The following is a 5,281-nucleotide window of genomic DNA, read 5'->3' on the forward strand; positions in this document are numbered from 1 at the left end:
GATCAATTCCTATTCAGGGTCATTGTAAACGAACATCCGATCTCTAGAAGAGGACTCTTGTCGACAGTGGCCTCTATCTACGATACACTCAGGTTTTTAGCACCTTTCATTGTTGTTGGGAAGCAGATACTTCAACAGATGTGCCGAGACAAGATGGGATGGGATGAACCTCTGTCTAATGACTTGCGGCCACAATGGGAGTCTTGGCTGTTGGACTTACAGAATCTAACAGATGTCAAGATTCAGCGATGTTACCTCCCAACAGGTTTCAAGGAAGTTCAAAGATACGAACTCCATCACTTCTCCGACACAAGCGTCACAGGGTATGGAGTGTGTACTTACCTGAGAGCAATCAGTGCATCAGGACAAATCCACTGTTCTCTAGTCATGGCTAAGGCCAGAGTCGCTCCCTTAAAGGTCACCACCGTAGCAAGACTTGAGCTGTCAGCAGCTGTTGTTGCAGACAGTTCAATCTTAATAACGATGCCAGACGATTTGATGTCTTTGTGGCAAACCGCATCCAGCGTATGAAGGAAAGTACCAGTTCAAGTCAATGGAGACATGTGCCCTCTGAGGAAAATACCGCTGATCATGCGTCATGGCTGCATAAACTGAATCCTTTCTTGGATGAGCAAGGAATCCTCAGGGTGGGAGGTCCACTAGAGCACGCTGCTTTGCATCCGCACATCAAGCATCCAGCAGTGTTGCCAAGGACGAGTCATATATCAAAGTTGTTGATCAAGCACTACCATCAAAGGGTGCAACACCAAGGGCGTGGTATAACAATGAATGAGCTGCGATCAAACGGCATCTGGATACTTGGATGTAGTCATGCTGTGTCGTCCTACATCTACAAGTGTGTCAGGTGTAGAAAGTTCAGAAGGTGTACAGAGCAACAAAGAATGGCAAACCTACCCCCTGAATGCATGGAAACAACTCTTCTCTTTACATATTGTGGGATGGAGTGTTTTGGCCCATTCTATGTCAAGGAGGGCAGAAGGGAGCTGAAGAGGTATGGCCTGCTGTTTACCTGTCTGTGCTCTCGTGCTGTGCACATTGAACTGCTCGACGACATGACGACTGATGCCTTCATTAATGCTCTTCGTGCCTTCATTGCCTTACGTGGAAATGTTGGACAACTTCAGTCTGATCAGGGCACTAACTTTGTTGGTGCTAGACGTCAATTCCTGGAAGCTGTAAAAGAGATGGACCAAGAGGGCCTTAAGCACCTAGACTGTGAGTTTGTCATGAACCCTCCATCTGCCAGCCATATGGGTGGAGCCTGGGAAAGGAAAATCAGAAGAATAAGAAGTGTGCTGACATCTATTCTGGATCAGTCATCCAGAAGGCTTGATGGATTATCTTTGCAAACTTACCTTTATGAAGTTATGACAATCATAAACAGCAGACCTTTAACAGCTCACTTACTCAATGATCCAGCTGGGCCACAGCCTCTTACACGTAATCATATTCTGACAATGAAGTCTTCAGTACTCTTGCCACCACCTGGAGAGTTCATCAAGGAAGACCTGTATCTTGACAAAAGATAGCAAAAGGTGCAACATTTAGCCAATGAGTTCTGGTCTAGATGGAAGAAAGAGTACCTGTTAAACCTGCAACAGAGACAAAAATGGCAAAAGACGCGCAGAAATGCAAAGGTCGATGATATAGTGATTGTGCAAGACGACACTGCACCACGGAATGAGTGGAAACTGGCCAAGGTCACTGAAGTATATCTGGGTAAGGATGGATGTGTGAGAAAGCTTCTATTGCTCATCAGTGACTCAGCTCTAGATGATCAAGGAAAACGTCTCAGTAAACCAACTTATCTGGAGCAGCCTGTCCAAAAGACGGTTACCCTGCTTGAAGCCGAGTAGTGCAGCTGTCTGTCTACCTTTCTTTTCTATTCTTTCAGGATGTTCTTATTTGAATCCTACACTTAAGTTCATTGGAGAAATCACAGGTGATTTGGTGGGAGTGTAGCTGCCATTAGAGATAGTCATACAATTTAAGTTCATTTAACAATTTAAAAAGTCTGCTACCTACGCAAGTATGTTGGCGCAGATATGAACTCCATCACTTCTCCGATGCAAGTGTCACAGGGTATGGAGTGTGTACTTACCTGAGAGCAATCAGTGCATCAGGACAAATCCACTGTTCTCTAGTCATGGCTAAGGCCAGAGTCGCCCCTCGCAAAGGTCACCACTGTAGCAAGACTTGAGCTGTCAGCAGCTGTTGTTGCTGTCCGTACTAGTGATCTGCTCAGGAAGGAGCTGGAAATAGAAAGTGCCCAGGAGATTTTCTTGACAGACTCAAAGTTGGTCCTTGGATACGTCAATAACAATGCCAGACGATTTGATGTCTTTGTGGCAAACTGCATCCAGCGTATGAAGGAAAGTACCAGTTCAAGTCAATGGAGACATGTGCCCTCTGAGGAAAATCTCGCTGATCATGCGTCAAGGGGCCTCAGGGCTAAAGAGCTCATTGCTTCTAACTGGTTTACTGGTCCAGAACTTCTGTGGTGTGAAGAGCCTCCCAGCGGAGATGTTAAGGTGGGAGACATAGCAGTTGAAGACCTAAAAGTTGGTAAAGCTTTCGCACACAAGACCTCGACAATAGAAGATTCACTGCTTGATCGCTTCCTGAAGTTTTCTAGTTGGGACAGTTTAGTCAGAGCCGTTGCCAGACTTGTACGACGTGTCAAAGAGATGAAAGATTTGACATCAAGAACCAATGAAGCCACAAGTCTCGAATGGGAAAGGATGCAGAACTTACTATCATAGGCAAGGTCCAAAGAGCAACCTTCTGGAAGGAAATAAAGCGTCTTCAGTGCGGTAAGGAGATGGTAACAATCCCTTGTTACAGGCTGCATAAACTGAATCCTTTCTTGGACCAGCAAGGAATCCTCAGGGTGGGAGGTCGACTAGAGCACGCTGCTTTGCATCCGCACATCAAGCATCCAGCAGTGTTGCCAAGGACGAGTCACATATCAAAGTTGTTGATCAAGCACTACCATCAAAGGGTGCAACACCAAGGGCGTGGTATAACAATGAATGAGCTGCGATCAAACGGCATCTGGATACTTGGATGTAGTCATGCTGTGTCGTCCTACATCTACAAGTGTGTCAGGTGTAGAAAGTTGAGAAGGTGTACAGAGCAACAAAGAATGGCAGACTTACCCCCTGAACGCATGGAAACAACTCCTCCCTTTACATATTGTGGGATGGAGTGTTTTGGCCCATTCTATGTCAAGGAGGGCAGAAGGGAGCTGAAGAGGTATGGTCTGCTGTTTACCTGTCTGTGCTCTCGTGCTGTGCACATTGAACTGCTCGACGACACGACGACTGATGCCTTCATTAATGCTCTTCGTGCCTTCATTGCCTTACGTGGAAACGTTGGACAACTTCAGTCTGATCAGGGCACTAACTTTGTTGGTGCTAGACGTGAATTCCTGGAAGCTGTAAAAGAGATGGACCAAGAGGGCCTTAAGCACCTAGACTGTGAGTTTGTCATGAACCCTCCATCTGCCAGCCATATGGGTGGAGCCTGGGAAAGGCAAATCAGAAGAATAAGAAGTGTGCTGACATCTATTCTGGATCAGTCATCCAGAAGGCTTGATGGGTCATCTTTGCAAACTTACCTTTACGAAGTCATGGCAATCATAAACAGCAGACCTTTAACAGCTCACTTACTCAATGATCCAGCTGGGCCACAGCCTCTTACACGTAATCATATTCTGACAATGAAGTCTTCAGTACTCTTGTCACCACCTGGAGAGTTCGTCAAGGAAGACCTGTATCTTGACAAAAGATAGCGTAAGGTGCAACATTTAGCCAATGAGTTCTGGTCTAGATGGAAGAAAGAGTACCTGTTAAACCTGCAACAGAGACAAAAATGGCAAAAGACGCGCAGAAATGCAAAGGTCGATGATATAGTGATTGTGCAAGACGACACTGCACCACGGAATGAGTGGAAACTGGCCAAGGTCACTGAAGTATATCTGGGTAAGGATGGATGTGTGAGAAAGCTTCTATTGCTCATCAGTGAATCAGCTCTAGATGATCAAGGAAAACGTCTCAGCAAACCAACTTATCTGGAGCGGCCTCTCCACAAGACGGTTACCATGCTTGAAGAGTATTCTGTTGTATGTGTTTGCAAATTTAAAGCAGCTTGTTACTGCATGAAATTTGAATTATTATTATTATTTATTATGATATATGATGGATTTACAAGTGCCAAGTCAAGGATAACTGAACTTCAAGTCTGATCTAAATGCCTTCTTTGTATTGCTATTTTTCAGCTACCTAAGGTCCCTGCTTGAAGTCCTTGTTCCTTGAAATTTTACTTGTACAATCAAAGGTGTGGCATCATTCAGTCAAAAACCTGCACTAACAAATTTCTACAAACAACAGCATTTCACTAGTGTCTTACATCATCGTACAAGTCTGCTACGTAACAAGAACTACTTTTGTAAGACTGTTATGTTGGATTTGTTTGCAAATTTAAAGCAACTTTTTACTGCATGACATTTTAAATTTGTTCAAACACAAGTGTATCTTTGGAGTTTCCACTACTGAAGAATCACAAACAGGTGTAACTAAGCTAGAATAGTGGTTTAGTTGAAGCATGAATTTTCTTTAGCAAAGAAAAGAATGTACTTTACACATATAAATAAGATGTTAAGAATGAAAATGTGGCCTGACACGTTAAACACAAAATCTAATCAATGTGTTGATATGTTAAGCAATAGTTACCAGCAGATGGTTGTCCCACGGCGTTCGGTCCGGTCCGGTCCGGTCCAGTCAGTTGGAGGTGGAAGGGACGACTGCCAAAGAGGAAGTGGAGGGTTCCAGCTGCATTTATAGAGAAGAGGATTAGTGGTATAATCTTTTAGAGTTTTTGTGTGTAATAGTAAATAGTAAATTAGCAGAATCTATGAAATGAAAATGAATTGAGAAGTAAGATATGCTAACTTGAATAAAAATGAAGACTATTGTGTGATGAGTTTCTGTAATTAAATGTAATTTAAAATTTAATATGGATTTAAAGGCGGTACAGCAGAAGAAAATGGTGACATACCATTGCAGCAGCAAAAAGAGTGAATCTAAAAGTATAAAGTGCATTATGAATGTAGGATTGATTGCAGATGAATTGATATGAAGTTTGTAAAAATGTGACCTACGTGATGTGTTGTCCAGGTGGTCCAGAGGGTCCAGACAGTTGAGCAAAGGTGACATGACAGGAGGTGGTCAGAGCTGAGGCCTGCTGATTGAGCCATGAT

The 5,281-nt window shown here is 43.7% G+C and overlaps 1 long non-coding RNA gene across 1 annotated transcript; it reads right to left on the minus strand.

The window, feature by feature from the left end:
- Positions 1-1,492: 1,492 nt before the first annotated feature.
- LOC111239925 lies at positions 1,493-5,275 on the minus strand. The gene is made up of 3 exons (XR_002665892.1): positions 5,183-5,275; positions 4,755-4,853; positions 1,493-1,535 (listed from the first exon to the last, which is right to left on the minus strand). It is a non-coding gene; the product is annotated as an uncharacterized LOC111239925 (long non-coding RNA).
- Positions 5,276-5,281: the final 6 nt, after the last annotated feature.

The sequence above is a fragment of the Seriola dumerili genome, unplaced genomic scaffold, assembly GCF_002260705.1.
Source record: "Seriola dumerili isolate Sdu_G_001 unplaced genomic scaffold, Sdu_1.0 BDQW01006251.1, whole genome shotgun sequence".
In the NCBI taxonomy this organism is placed as follows: domain Eukaryota; kingdom Metazoa; phylum Chordata; class Actinopteri; order Carangiformes; family Carangidae; genus Seriola; species Seriola dumerili.